Here is a 14,639-nt window from a genome sequence, read left to right as displayed (position 1 = left end):
TCTGCAAGCTTCAGACTTCTGCAAAACTAAACATTCTGTGTGAAGAAATAGCTCTTCCTGACCAATAATCCTATGACAGACCTGAGGAAAAGGCTTCTCCTACGTTATAAAACTAGTTAAGTTCCTTTTAAAATTGCCTATTGAATGCCATCCATCATATCACACAGCTTATTCTTGTTTCCAAAAAACAAAGTCTGAAAAGATACATATAATCCTTCCCCTTAAGGAACTCACAGTTAATTGTGATACAGGGTGATCTTTGCACTAACAAGGGATAAACAAACAGCACTGTGGAAGTGAAGAAAAGGGTAACAGATGAAGGAGAGTCAGACAAGGCTTGCTGGTGGAAGTGATACATAAAAGATACAGACAGACATGCAGAGTTCTGCAGGCTAAAGATGAATACTGACTTTTTCTAGCAGAAGAAATAAATGGAAAAGGAAAACACATACTGGGAAGCTTGTAATTAAGAAAGATTGTAAAAGAAGCAATGTAACTTATTTCCACATTCAACTGAAATTAACCTCCATGGCTCCCTGTCTCTCTTCACTCTCCAACCAAAAATAACCAGCCATGACAAGCTCTATAAATCAATAGGTGCAGGTTCAGAGTAGGGTGGAGGAAAGCTGGAAAAGGGTGCATTCTAAGCAAGGTTGAAATAGCAGACCAGCAGCTCCTGGGAAAAACAAAAACTTTGGTGTGATAAATGATCTCAGTACCTCACAGTTCACTTGTGAACTGTCTTGCCTCGTTCTGTTGGAGGAAAATCACGAGTTAAATAAATGGTAATACAATAGAATAAATAGAGTAAGTCAAGACCTCATTAGAAGTATAGTTAAAATGGTCCCATCCCAGGCAGTGCCATTTCCCCAGGGACACCCTCTCCTATTTCCACAAGGGATAAGAGATCTTGTTACACTACCACAAGTTAGAGTTGAGTTATTTTCATTTTACCCAGGGAGAAAAGACTTACATTCTTTTTTTCTTTTTTTCCTATACATAGGATTAGCAAGAGACAGCAAATGGCAACATAATCCAGACTGCAATTTTAATTGTTAATCAAAGTCACAAACCAAGTCTGAAGAAAGTTAATGCACTTTGTGTTTCCACAATTGTTTGCTAACTTCTATGTTGAAATCAGATCTGTTTACAGAAACAGATCTATGAAGCTTCCAAAATTGGGTCAATTTAAAATCCAGTGACAATCTCTCACTCTCCAAGCTCTTAGAAGTCAGCACAGGACACAAGGACATTTGTTCTAATTCATCACTGTCCAGAAATCTCGAGCAAACACACTTTTCTATCATTTTCCTTCCAAACTTTCATATTTCATTTCTGAATGATTACAAATTCAGTTCCACTTTTTTTTATTCATCCACAGAACTCTATAAAACCATAATTCACTCTTACATGACTAATAGAACCTGGACAGAAATCAAAGATGCCATTTACCTCTAGGCCAAATAACAACTCTTACCTTTACCAAAGTGTTCTGATGTTCCAAAAGTAAGAAGCTAAGAGACTTTGTAAGGGCTGACAGTGGGGCTATAGGAGGTTACGATACTAGCCAAATCTCACTCAGTCTTATAGAGAATGATATCCCTCAAAAGGTGTCTGGTTTGGAAAGCAGACACCCCAAAGAGTGATTACCAATGAGGTGGCAAGGGGTGAGATAGACAGTGACAGGGTTGGAAGATTTTGAAAGCTAAATTTTTTTATATTACTTTGATTTTTGTACCTCGTGAATCTAAACATTAAATATTTTAGAAATGTAAAATTGTGCCTGTGTGGTGTACACTGCCAGTGGATAGGTAAATCAGCACAATTATCCTATGAGGCAATATGGTGTATCATACAAAAGTGTTAAAAATATGCATTCTTTTTGACCAGTGATTCCACTGGGTAAAATACTACAGCAGAACCATATAACGGAATAATAGCCATTAAAATTACGTTATAGAAAATTTTAATGAAATGACGAAATTTTCATAGCCTAATTATAAAGTGGAAAAAAATGATAGTTATTAGTGCTTGATTTCTTAAAACCAAATATACATTACCCACCCATCCCAAATTGGAAGGAAATCTACCAAAATGCTAGCCATAATTTATCTGAGAAGCAGGATAGTGGGTGACATTATTTTCTTTTCCATGTTAAATAAATTTTCTTCCAAAATGTTATGTTATAAAGATTAATGAAAATTACGTAAATAATTTTTAAGCTATTAGCATTCCCCTTATTTTTCAATGTAACACTGTGAACACAGCCTTACCTGTGGTTTAATCTGGTCAGTACCCTTGACTACAGACTTTATTCAAAGTTGCAATATACTCTTTCACCTCTCTTCTGAAATTCTCAAGTCCAGAAAATGCTTCTTTTCCAGAATCTGAAAGAAGCAGAAAGATGATGAAACAGGTTCAAGTTCTTTGTAGCAAAAAAGGTTAGCAGAGAACAGAAGGTGGTATAAAACACCAAGGATAACCAGAGTACTTCTGAGAGCTAAGGTCTAAATAGCATGATGCCCCCTAAACGCCAAACTTAACAGATTATTGTTTCATTAGTGTAAAAGTGTTCTTAAAGTTTTTCAGGGTATATGTGCTATGTCCCTTTGTTTTTGCTGTTACATAACTTCCACTTCAAAGCAACCTCTCCACAGCCTGAAACTGAGGAGCACTAACATCAAGGGGTCATTAGTGTGTGTCCTACTCAAATATCAGGACAAAGAGTATGCACACTGTATATGAAAAAAAATTTTACTACCTTTTTAAATTTAAAAAAGTAGAAAGAGCATTTTATTAAAAAAAATGACCCAATCAAAAAATGGGCCAAAGAACTAAACAGACATTTCTCCAAAGAAGACATACAGATGGCTAACAAACACATGAAAAGATGCTCAACATCACTCATTATTAGAGAAATGCAAATCAAAACCACAATGAGGTACCATTACTCGCCAGTCAGGATGGCTGCTATCCAAAAGTCTACAAGCAATAAATGCTGGAGAGGGTGTGGAGAAAAGGGAACCCTCTTACACTGTTGGTGGGAATGCAAACTAGTACAGCCGCTATGGAAAACAGTGTGGAGATTTCTTAAAAAACTGGAAATAGAACTGCCATATGACCCAGCAATCCCACTTCTGGGCATACACACTGAGGAAACCAGATCTGAAAGAGACACGTGCACCCCAATGTTCATCGCAGCACTGTTTATAATAGCCAGGACATGGAAGCAACCTAGATGCCCATCAGCAGATGAATGGATAAGGAAGCTGTGGTACATATACACCATGGAATATTACTCAGCCATTAAAAAGAATTCATTTGAACCAGTCCTAATGAGATGGATGAAGCTGGAGCCCATTATACAGAGTGAAGTAAGCCAGAAAGATAAAGAACATTACAGCATACTAACACATATATATGGAATTTAGAAAGGTGATAACGATAACCCTATATGCAAAACAGAAAAAGAGACACAGAAATACAGAACAGACTTTTGAACTTTGTGGGAGAATGTGAGGGTGGGATATTTCAAAAGAACAGCATGTATACTATCTATGGTGAAACAGATCACCAGCCCAGGTGGGATGCATGAGACAAGTGCTCCGGCCTGGTGCACTGGGAAGACCCAGAGGAATCGGGTGGAGAGGGAGGTGGGAGGGGGGATCGGGATGGGGAATACGTGTAAATCCATGGCTGATTCATATCAATGTATGACAAAACCCACTGGAAAAAAAAAATAATAATAAAAGAAAATTAAAAAAAAAAAAAAAATTTCTAAAGTTTGCTCCTACATACAATTTTATACCTTTCTCACTAACCTTTAATTTCCCCCAATCAAGTTCCTTTACGCAAACAAACAAAAACAGAACCCCTTCCAGTTACCTATATTTTTTTCACAAAGTACCTTGGCAGGTGATCTGTCTCAAACACAGATCTATTCACAGAATTGATTGGGTTGTTCAATGTCCCTGGAATAAACTCTGCTTTCTACCTTTACCCATGGCAAAGAAAATTCATTTGCCAAAGGACTTTTTCATCTCTCCTTCTGGGGACCTCCCTAGTGGTCCAGAGGTTGGGAATCTGCCTGTCAACGCAGGGGACCTGGGTTTAATCCCTGGTACGGAAACTAGGATGCCACATGCCATGGAGCAACTACGCCTACAAGCCACAACTACTGAAGCCTGCATGCCTTAAGGTACCCAAGAGAAGACACCCGCACACCACAACTAGAGAAATCCTAAGCACAGCAAAACGAAGAGCACATGTGCCGCGATGAAGACGCAATTCAGCCATAAACTAAGGACTTAAAAAAAAAAACAAAAACTAAAAACTTTCTTAAAAAAAAAAAACCCACAAAACTCTTCTCCTCCTTTCTTCCCCAACAATTCCAAAGGAATTAGGGAAAGGCTAAAGAAAAAATACACATAGGAAATATGGGAGAACTCTGACCCTCTCCTGGTGCCTATCACAAGAAATAAAGAACGCTTCCACTAATCCTGTCACCTGTTGAAGCCTAAGTGCAGCTACAGGACAGGCAACTTTATTAAGGTCAGAATGCACAGACTTAAGCATAAGGCTGGCCAAAATAACTATTTTATTTAAATGACTTGAAGGTTTAAACAAATTTATCAACCTAATTCCATATATTCAGTTTTTCATACCTGAAATTTTGTAGTCAATTTAAGATAACACCTTCTTGCCTTTCCAGTTCAACAGATATTGAATGGGTGGTTTCCATGCACCAAGACTGCCCTGGTTCCTAACTAAACTCTCTTTATCAAGAGCAGTTTGTGTCCCCCCTGCTTCACAAAGCTACCTTTGCTTGTTTTAAGCCTCAACAATCTCTCTTACCTCTAAACTGCCAGGGGCTTACAATACAAAAACTAGAATATGCAGATGCTATCTTGTCTTGTTCTAATTGTCACTTGTCAATTTGAATCAGACTTTTGTCCTCAAGCATACCAGAAACCCTTTGACTGTACACACACATTATCTTACACCAATCTGAGCACAGAGTATAACCTCAAAGATCTAAGTATAACCTCAAAAAGCTAAGTGAGCTGGGAGTCACAATAATTTTGATCCCAAGAGTGACAACCTAATATCGAATTGACACACCCACAGTACAAAACCAAAACAACCAACCAAAGGGACTCAAGTTTGATTTAGGGGTGGCTTGACAGGGGGTGTGATACACTGAGGCCACAGCACAAAAATATCCTTAGTATTGCAGCAAATAGTTCGAATTTTGACATCTCATTAGACAATTTCAAAGACAGACCATAGATTATCAAGACAAGGTAAGGCTGAATCAGGGCAAACTCCAAGTGATGATCTTAAAGAGAAATCTGTAGAGCACTCCGATGCTATCTTGTCCTGAGCAGGACTGATTGGAAATTCTTGGTACCTAAGTACTAGAAAATTGTGCGAAAAAGAAACCACTAATGAAGAAAACCGGAGAAGGAAATGGCAACCCACTCCAGTATTCTTGCCTGGAGAATCCCGTGGACAGAGGAGCCTGGTGGGCTGCCGTCTATGGGGTCACACAGAGTCAGACACGACTGAAGCGACTTAGCAGCAGCAGCAGCAATGAAGAAAACAGAGAGAAAAACAATCCTACAATATTATAATCTGGTTCACTTTTTCTTTCCACTCCAATCTGTTAAATGTCTTAGGACAGGAAATTAGAAAGGCAATAATACCCAGTGATGCACACAAAGGGGTAGGGCTGATAAAATCGAATGAATTTTAAATCCCCCGACAGAAAGTCAACTCCAAGTCGAATTACACGCCTTCAACTATATTCTCACTTCCTTTACCTTTCTATTTTACAAAATAGTTATGAGATGCAGTTGTTTCGTGGCCACACCCGTTTTCCTCCACCAAAGGCCACACGTCTTGAGGACGGGCTACTGTATCACCCATTTCTAGAAATTTATATAGATCACGGGCCTCATTTCTCTCCTATAAAAGACGGCTAAGACTAGCACCGTCTTCACTGGCTTGGGGAGAAAATTAAATGAGAAAACACCCAGTGCTGAGACCAGTAAACGCTTATTGCCTGTGTGCTGGGTAACGACACGGTAACGTCATTACCCTAAGCCCACAGCCTTACCCTAATTCCTCCTTCTATTTCCCACGTTGGCCTCTGCCTCTACCTGCAAACACAGCCTGCTAGACCCGGTCCCGCCGAACTTCACGGGGAAATCCTGTATGGAAGGGAGGCCGGAAGCTCAGCTCCTGCTCCGCTCCCGCTCCGCGGGTCAGGGCTGCACCCCCGCAGTACACGTCCCAGTAGCTGCGCCCTCCACGCGGAGACCTCCAGTCGCTTGAAATTAGGGTGAAGGCCGCCGGGCGCCCCAATTGCTCCTCTTCCCTCCTCACTGCTCGCCTCAGCCCAGCGCTGTCAACCGACCGCCGCGAAGACCCGCCGCGGAACTCATTCAGTACCGTTGAAAAATTTGAACGCAGACTCTGCACAAACGCACCAATCAGCGTGCCGGGAACCGGCAATCCCAGCCTTCCGATTGGCCCCTGAGATGCTGGCGACGCCGGAAGTCAGGGTGAGGGACAAGGAAACAACCGGCCCCGAAGGCTTCTGGGAAATGTAGTGTAACTGCCAGAGCCGGTTGCAACAACTCGACAAAGGAAGTTACTACAAAGCCCAGAATGCTCCGCTACAAGCTATTTGGGATAGGTGGTTAAAAATCCGCCTGCCGACGGAGACCTAAGAGACACGGGTTCGATCTCTGGGTTGGGAACAACTTCTGGAGGAGGGCTTGGCAACCCACTCCAGTATTCTTGCTGGAGAATCCCATGGACAGAGGAGCCTGGTGGGCTAACGTGCATAGGTCGCAAAGAGTGGGACACGACTGAGGCCACTTAGCACGCACCCTGCAATGCAACATAGACTGGCCCTTAGATTCTTTGCCAACTGTGGAGTCTGTCAAACTCTTCATTCAAGTCCACGCCCAGATGTTAGTGCCTGAAGCCACGGTTTTTAGAGGATTGTTCTTTTCTCCTTTAATTCCACCAACATCCTTGGTTTTATTACCCTCATATTGTAGAAGAGAAAACAAAGGCTTAGAGAATTTGAGTAAACTTGTTTAAAATCACATTTTTTTGAGTGGAGAAGATGGGATTTGCATTAAGAACATCTAGTCCTATTTATCATCAATAATCACTTAGGAGGCAATAGCAGCAACGAGAACAAAAAGATCAACATTCACCCCCCACACACACCCCTCGGGATTTTGTTTTAATTAGTCTGTGCGGCTTGTGCACTGGCACTTTCAAGTGCCCAGGCAATTCTCACATGCAGCCGGGATTGAGAAGCATTACTCCAAACCAGTAGTTCTCAAAGGACCAGATGATCGGTATAATTGGAAACTTATTAGAAATGTAAATTTTAGGTCCCACGTGAGACCTATTGAATCAGAAACTCTGAGAGTGGGCACAGCAATCTGTGCTTTCTATCAGCCCCTCAGCTGATACTGATGCCCACTGAGTTTTGAGACCCCTGCTCTAAACCAAGAGACACTGGCAAAATCTCAGGCCTCGGGACCTATTTGTGTTGACAAGAAGGGTTTGAGCCAGATGGTCTTGGCTCTGGGTTCTCCCAGGACCCCTGTTATTCCACCCAGCATTCTGTGAGGCTGAGATGCCTGCTGCAGATTCTGGCGCCGTGTTACGCGAGTGGCCCAGGAATCCTAGGTGTGGAGGGATGGTCCACTCTGTTGCTGCGTGTTACTTCCTAAAGTCGTCTGCGCCCGCCTGAATATTCTCCGTCTGTAGCAAGAGCCCGGTGCGTTTTCCAGGAGCGCCTTGCCCACCTAGAACGACCACACACCAAAGAACAATGTCACTGCAACGCTTTCCCACTTCACACTGTGCCTCACGCTGAGGACAGAGGCTCTGGGGCGCCAAGAGCACCTTTCTCATGGCAAATATTATTAGAATTCAGATGTCCCTCTCTAAGAAAAAAGGAGATGGTCACTAAAGCATAAAATCTGGATATATTTTAACGGCTTTTAGGAGCCCTAGGAGTAATACTCATGGCAGACCCTAGCCTCTGTCACAACGATGAGCTTTGGGCTCTCCAGAGAAATTTCTGGCTCCTTAAAGGAAAGTTTCACTGACTTGACCTAGTGTCAACATTTTCTGGTCATGGATGCTTTTGAGAAGCTAATGAACTCTCTGGATCAGTGCTGCCCCATAGAACTTTCTGTGGTAATGGAACTCTTCTACCCTGTGTGGTCCAACACAGTGACACCACATGGCTACTGAACATTCAAAATGTGGCAAAGACAACTGCAGAAGGGAACATTTAATTTTATTTAAACTTAACCAATTTGCATTTAAATATTGTATTGGACAGCTTGGGTCTAGAATTCCATTCACCCTCAAAATATGCATGTGAATATAAACACTGTACACACAGTTTGGGGGGTTTGTGGAGAAGAATGGATTGTCAAACTTGGCCTCCAACACCCCTCAGGGTTCCACACAAGTAGGGAAGGGGGGTGGGTGGAAGGGGGGATCCCCTTCTCAACCTGAGAAATTTCTTTTTTTAAAATATGTTTTTTTAATACATTGGATTTTGTATAATCTTAAGTTTGGGGTGGGGATAAACTAACTTTTCCTTTAAAAGGACACAAATCTGAGGAACTTTCTGGAGTGATATATATGTTACATATCTGAATCTGATGATTACACTGATGTATAATAGGTAAAATTTGGTAAGTTGTACCTTTAAGATTCATGTATTTTACTATATGTAAATTATGCTTAGTAAAAATACATAAAATTTTTTTAAAAGATCAGTGTTCATAATAAAAAAAAAACTACTAAAGTTTTAACATATAAGCCTAAAACTTTTTCAGGAAATTTTAAAACTGAAACTTTGTTGTATAACTATAAAAATAAATGAGGCTTGGGTGTCCCTGGTGACTCAAGCTGTAAGGAATCTGCCTGCAATACAGGAGACCTGGGTTTGATCCCTGAATCGTAAAGATCCCCTGGAAAAGGGAATGTCTGCCTACTCCAGTATTCTTGCCTGGAGAATTCCATAGACAGAGGAGCCTGATGGGCTACAGTCCATGGGGTTGAAAAGAGTCAGATATGACTGGGTGACTCATGCTTTCATATACCTTATTAATGAATGGTGAGCTCTAATACTGTAAATTCTTGATATTAAAAGTTAAATGCAATTCTAATGAAAATCCAATACATGTTTGTCATGGAATTTGCCAAATTGAGTTTAAAATTCACATGGAAGAAAAAAATAGAAGAATTGGCATCTGAATTTTGAAAAATAATAGGGGGAATTGCCATACCAGGTCTCATAAATATTAACATATTACAAAATTATGATTTTTAAAGTATCATTAATTGATTCCATGGGGATACAATCAGCAAAATCCAGTTGGGACAACTGGACAACAAAAAGACAAAAGATCTAGTTTTTTCAAAAAAATAAACAGAAAAAAAAACAAGCAAAATACAGCAAGAGTAGAGTTTTTTGGTTTGTTTTTGTTTTTCAATATTTCTAGAGATACATATAGAAATGGTGAGGATGAAATAACTCTAGAATTTGCTTCAAAATAATCTGGAGTATGCCAAGAAAAGAAGATGGGAGTATAGCTGAAACAAGTTTAGCCACAAATTGATAATTGTTAAAATTAAGTAACAGGAGGTTTTCCCTAGTGGTCCAATGGCTGAAGACTCCATGCTCCCAATGCAGGGACCCCAGTTCAATCCCTGATAAGGGAACTAGATCCCACATGCCACAACTAAAGATGCCACATGCTGCAATGAAGATCAAAGATCCCATTTGCCCCAACTAAGACCTAGTGCAGCCAAATAAATAAATAAAACATTTTTTAAAAACCTGACTGACAGGTTCACGATACGTATAAACATGCGCGCATGCGTGCTAACTCATTTCGTGCCTGATTCTTTGCGACCCAATGAACTGTAGCCCACCAGGCCCCTCTCTCCATGGGAATTTCCAAGTTAAGAACACTGGAGTGGGTTGCCATGCCCTCCTCCAGGGGATCTTCCTGATCCAGGGATGAAAGTTGCATCTCTTATGTCTCCTGCATTGGTGGGAGAGTTCCTTACCACTAGCAACACCTGGGAAGCCCACGTATATACATATTCAAACATATGTGCATTTGAAATTTTCCACAATTTTTTAAAGTAGGATACTGGCATAGAAATTTTTTTAACAACAACAGATCAGTAGAAGAATATAAGAGCAGAGACCCATGGATATCAGAATTTAGTAAATGCTGAGTAGAATTTCAAATCAGATGGAACAAATAATGGATTTAGGACATTTGCTATACATTTTGGGAAAATATTATGTTAGATTTTTATCCAATACTATTTACAAAAACAAATTTCAGATGAATTAAAACCCTAAAGATATAAAATAATTAAAAATTTTACAGCTTAAAAAAATGACATCACATAGGAAATTTTAAAGTAAGATAAAAGAAAAAAACTAAGAAATAAAGGAAAAGACTGACCAAATCAAAACTTTAAAATTCTGTTTGACAAAAGAAAAACAAATAGGGACTTCCCTCCTGGTCCAGTGGTTAAGAATCCACTTGCCAGTGTACAGGACACAGGTTCAATCCCTGGTCCAGGAACTAAGATCCCACATGCCTCAAGGCAACTAAACCCCACTGAGCTCATGAGCTCTAAAGCCCCTGTTCTGCAACAAGAGAAGCCACCACAGTGAGAAGCCCTTGCACCACAACTAGAGAGTAGTAATGAAGACCCAACACAGCCATACATAAAAAAATAATAAAATTATTTTAAAAAAAAAAACAACAAAATCAAATATTTCCAACACATCTAACAAAATGCAAACAAACAAAAAAAAAACCCTCCTAAGAATCAGTGATAAGAGGACAAAAGCTCAGTGGGGGTGGGAGTGGGAGGGAAGGCAATTGGTAGAAGAAGTAACAAAACTGGCCATTAAAGACATGAAAAATGCTTTGTCTCAGCAGTAATGCTGAAATTTAATTTTAATTTTAATTAAACAAAGAAGTATTGTCTTTCACCCATCAGACTGACCAAAATTAAAAGTGTGATGGTATCAATAATTTACAAGGTAACTCAGAAGATGGGAGAATGGATGGGTTCAGCTGTTTTAAAGGGCAACTTGGCAACATCTATTTAAAATGTCAAACATGTGTGCCCTGCAACCTAGGACTTCTATTTCTAGATTTAGTTCCAAGAGATACACTTATCAACTTTCACATGAAGACACAGTCACTGCAACATTTACTGAGCGCCTACTATGTGTCAGTCGCTGTGCTAAATGAGGGGATGCAGTAGTGAAAATACAGACAAAAATCTCTGTCTTCAAGGAGCTGATATACTAGTGGAGAAGACAGACACTAAACAAGGTAAATAAGTAAGTAAATAATATCTCATAATAGGTGATAAATGCAAAGCTGTCTGCTCACCAGGCCCCTAAGGGTGGATGAAAAGAAGAGGAGAAACAGAGGGCTGGACAGAGACAAAGGGAGGACAGGGCCTGCCTAGGCTTTGGCTGTTCACTGACCTCCAGGTACGTGCAGGGCCATGGGCAGGGAAGGTAAATGTGCTTGTTTTATACTAGAAGAGAAGGGGTATCAAAGCTGTGCTGTGTTCAGGGCCTACTAGGCAGAAAGTGCTCAGTGAATGAATGAACCAATGCCAGGAGGCTGTGTGCAAGAACTTCCCAAGTCCTCCCAAATTAACAAGAGGTAAGCCTGGCCCCAGAGAGTCCTTCTGCATCCATTAATATGGTATGATGGGTCTCGAGTTTCCATTATTTATGAATAGGAGACATCAAGGTCTGAAATCACCAAAGTAGAATTTTAGACCTGAAAGAAACGCAGATACATCTGGTTGGCTCTATCCACAATTTCAATCATGACTCTTTTGGCCTTATCCATGTAAAAGGTTAAGTATAAATAGGGTAGTTCGGGGACATTTGGATGAAGACCTGAAGAAGGAGGAGTAAGTTATGCAGATATCTTAAGGAAGAGTGTTCTAGGCAGAAGGAACAGCTAGTGCAAAGGCAGGAGCAGAGAGGCATGCTTTAGAAATAGCTAGAAAGTCAGGGTGGTTGGTGGTGAAGGAAATGGCAATCCACTCCAGTATTCTTGCCTGGAGAATTCCATGGACAGAGGAGCCTGGCAGGCTACAGTCCATGGGTCAAAAAGAGTCGGACATGATGAAGCGACTAACAAACACAGAGGGTGGCAGGATCAAATAGAAAGGAGGAGAGTTTCAGGAAATGAGGCCAGAGGTATTCCCAGGCAGGATGCAGATAGTGGGCCTTAGTAAGGAAATTCATTTTTACTCTGAATAAGGTGGGAGTCCTGGGAGGGTTTTGAGCATTGATTTACTCTCTACTTCTAATGGGATAACTCTGCCTGCTATGCTGAAAACAGGGGCATGGGGAAGGAGAGCAGAAATAGGGATATCAATTAGTAGGCTGTTGCATTGTAGCTGTGAGAAACTGGAAACCACCTAACGGTCCATTAGTAGGGGGGCTATTTCAGTAAGCTGTCTATAGGATGGAACACTAAGCCTCAGTTCAAAAAGAGTTCGATAGATCTGGACTGATAGGGAGGTATCTTTGAAGCACATTATTGAGTTAAAACACGAAGTGCTGATTGTGGGTTTGTTTGTTTTTTTCATTATGAAACCATTATGGGTTTTTTTTTCTGGACCTTAAGTACTTTTTTTATTGAAGTATAATTGATCATTATGGTTTTTTTTTTACTATGCAAAACAGTGCAACACTTTACCCACAGGTGTGAAGAAGTAATAACAGCTAGCACTTACCTGGCACTTACCACATACCAGGCACTCTTTGAAGTACTTTGTGCATAACTCATTTCATCCTAACAATAACCCTGTGATGTAAGTAATGTTGTATTTCCATCTTACAGATTGTGGAAATTGAGACTCAGAGAGTGGGAACTTCAGAGGGAAGGAGCTAAACAGGACACATGGATAGAAACAATAATTGGAGATTTATCTTTAATTTTTTAAAAAGAATATATCCATGTATTATTAATATTCGTGTGCTTTGAGTTTATTATTTCTTATAATGGAAGAAGATGTCTGCAAAGGAGAAGTGCAGGAAGCCAAGCTCTGTATTTAAAAAGTGAGAAGGAAAGACCCAACATTTTACTCCTACCCCTTCCATTCCATATCTGTCACTCCCTCCACCATCCAACCGGTGGTCACCAGGCCAGAAATCTGGACCTGCCTTTCAGCTCAGTAGAGACCGCCTACTTCATGGAGAATAGACAACAGCTGGTCATTGGCTCTAGGTGGCGGAATAACCCTCGGACACCTCCAGGTGAGATGGTTGTGATCACCCAGTGACACCCCCGGAGAAGTTTACAATTATGAGCCATTGGTGACAGTCATCAAAAGGATCTGTCTTCTACAGTTCCCATCCAACCAAACACAGGGAGCTCTGTGGGTGTCCTGGTCTCTTCCTGGTTGATGTGGAGTCCATTCTGGAGGAAGGATTACAGATACCTCATTGTTATTGCTCAATTGCTAAGTTGTGTCTGACTCTTTTCAACCCTGTGGACTGTAGACCACCAGGCTCCTCTATCCTCCACTATCTCCCGGAGTTTGCTCAAATTCATGTCTATTGAGCCAGCCCATCTTGGGTGGCCCTGCATGCCCTGGATTATAACTTCAAGTTACACAAGCCCCTTTACCATGACAAGGCTGTGATCTATGATTACACTTTGTGTGTTAGTCACTCAATCATGTATGACTCTTTGCGATCCCAGGGAGTGTAGCCCACCAGGCTCCTCTGTCCATGGAATTTTCCAGTCAAGAATACTGGAGTGGGTAGCCATTCCCTTCTCCAGGGGATCTTCCCTACTCAGGGCTCGAATCTGGATCTCCCGCATTGCAGGCGGATTTACTGTCTGAGCCACAAGGGATGACACCTTGGCACACAGAAATTAAATTTGCACACAATAATTAAAAGCAATGAAATATAGGAAACAACTAAGCATCCATCAACTGATGAATGGATAAATAAAATGTGGTAAATCCATAGAGTGGAATAGTATTCTTTAATAAAAGGGATAAAATACTGATATGTACAACAAAATAGATGAACCAGAAACATTATACTAAATAAAAGAAGTCAGACTCAAAAGGACAAACACTGCATAATTCCATCCATATGAAATTTCCAGAATAGGCAAATTCATAGAGCAGAGGGAAATGAGTGGTGCCTTTGTATTCTTCACTTCCCTGGTGGCTCAGCTGGTAAAGAATCTGCCTGTGATGTGGGAGACCTGGGTTCGATCCCTGGGTTGAGAAGATCCCCTGAAGAAGGAAAAGGCTACCCACTCCAGTATTCTGGCCTGGATAGTCCACGGAGTCACAAAGAGTTGGACACAACTGAGCAACTTTCACTTCACTTTCACTTTTGTATTCTTCTCCAAGTTGGAAAAGGGAAATCACTTGAAATTCCATCCTGTGCATTTGCAGTGGACCCTGGCCTAGGTCAAGGTACTTTAATATTGGAGGCTTTTTCTATTTAAAAAAAAAACTTTCTAAATTACAAAAAATTATATATGCTTATGCAT

The 14,639-nt window shown here is 40.7% G+C and overlaps 1 protein-coding gene across 4 annotated transcripts in view; it reads right to left on the bottom strand.

The window, feature by feature from the left end:
* The window catches only part of TPX2 (TPX2 microtubule nucleation factor), a 47,575-nt gene extending 41,110 nt beyond the window's left edge, over positions 1–6,465 (bottom strand). For 2 of the 4 annotated variants that reach the window (XM_043480475.1, XM_043480478.1), the window contains exons 1-2: positions 6,162–6,454; positions 2,274–2,387 (exon numbers count right to left, since the gene is read on the bottom strand). The gene's annotated coding sequence lies outside the window, so the exon portion shown is untranslated. Of the gene's footprint in view, positions 1–2,273; positions 2,388–6,118; positions 6,141–6,161 lie in introns of those variants that run through there. The other 2 variants (XM_043480476.1, XM_043480477.1) reach the window with 2 other exon arrangements.
* Between the last annotated feature and the right edge of the window lie 8,174 nt (positions 6,466–14,639).

This window comes from Cervus canadensis, chromosome 10, assembly GCF_019320065.1.
Source record: "Cervus canadensis isolate Bull #8, Minnesota chromosome 10, ASM1932006v1, whole genome shotgun sequence".
NCBI classification, from domain to species: domain Eukaryota; kingdom Metazoa; phylum Chordata; class Mammalia; order Artiodactyla; family Cervidae; genus Cervus; species Cervus canadensis.
Note: the sequence above shows the minus strand (reverse complement) of the source record. Positions and strands in the feature narration are given on the sequence as shown.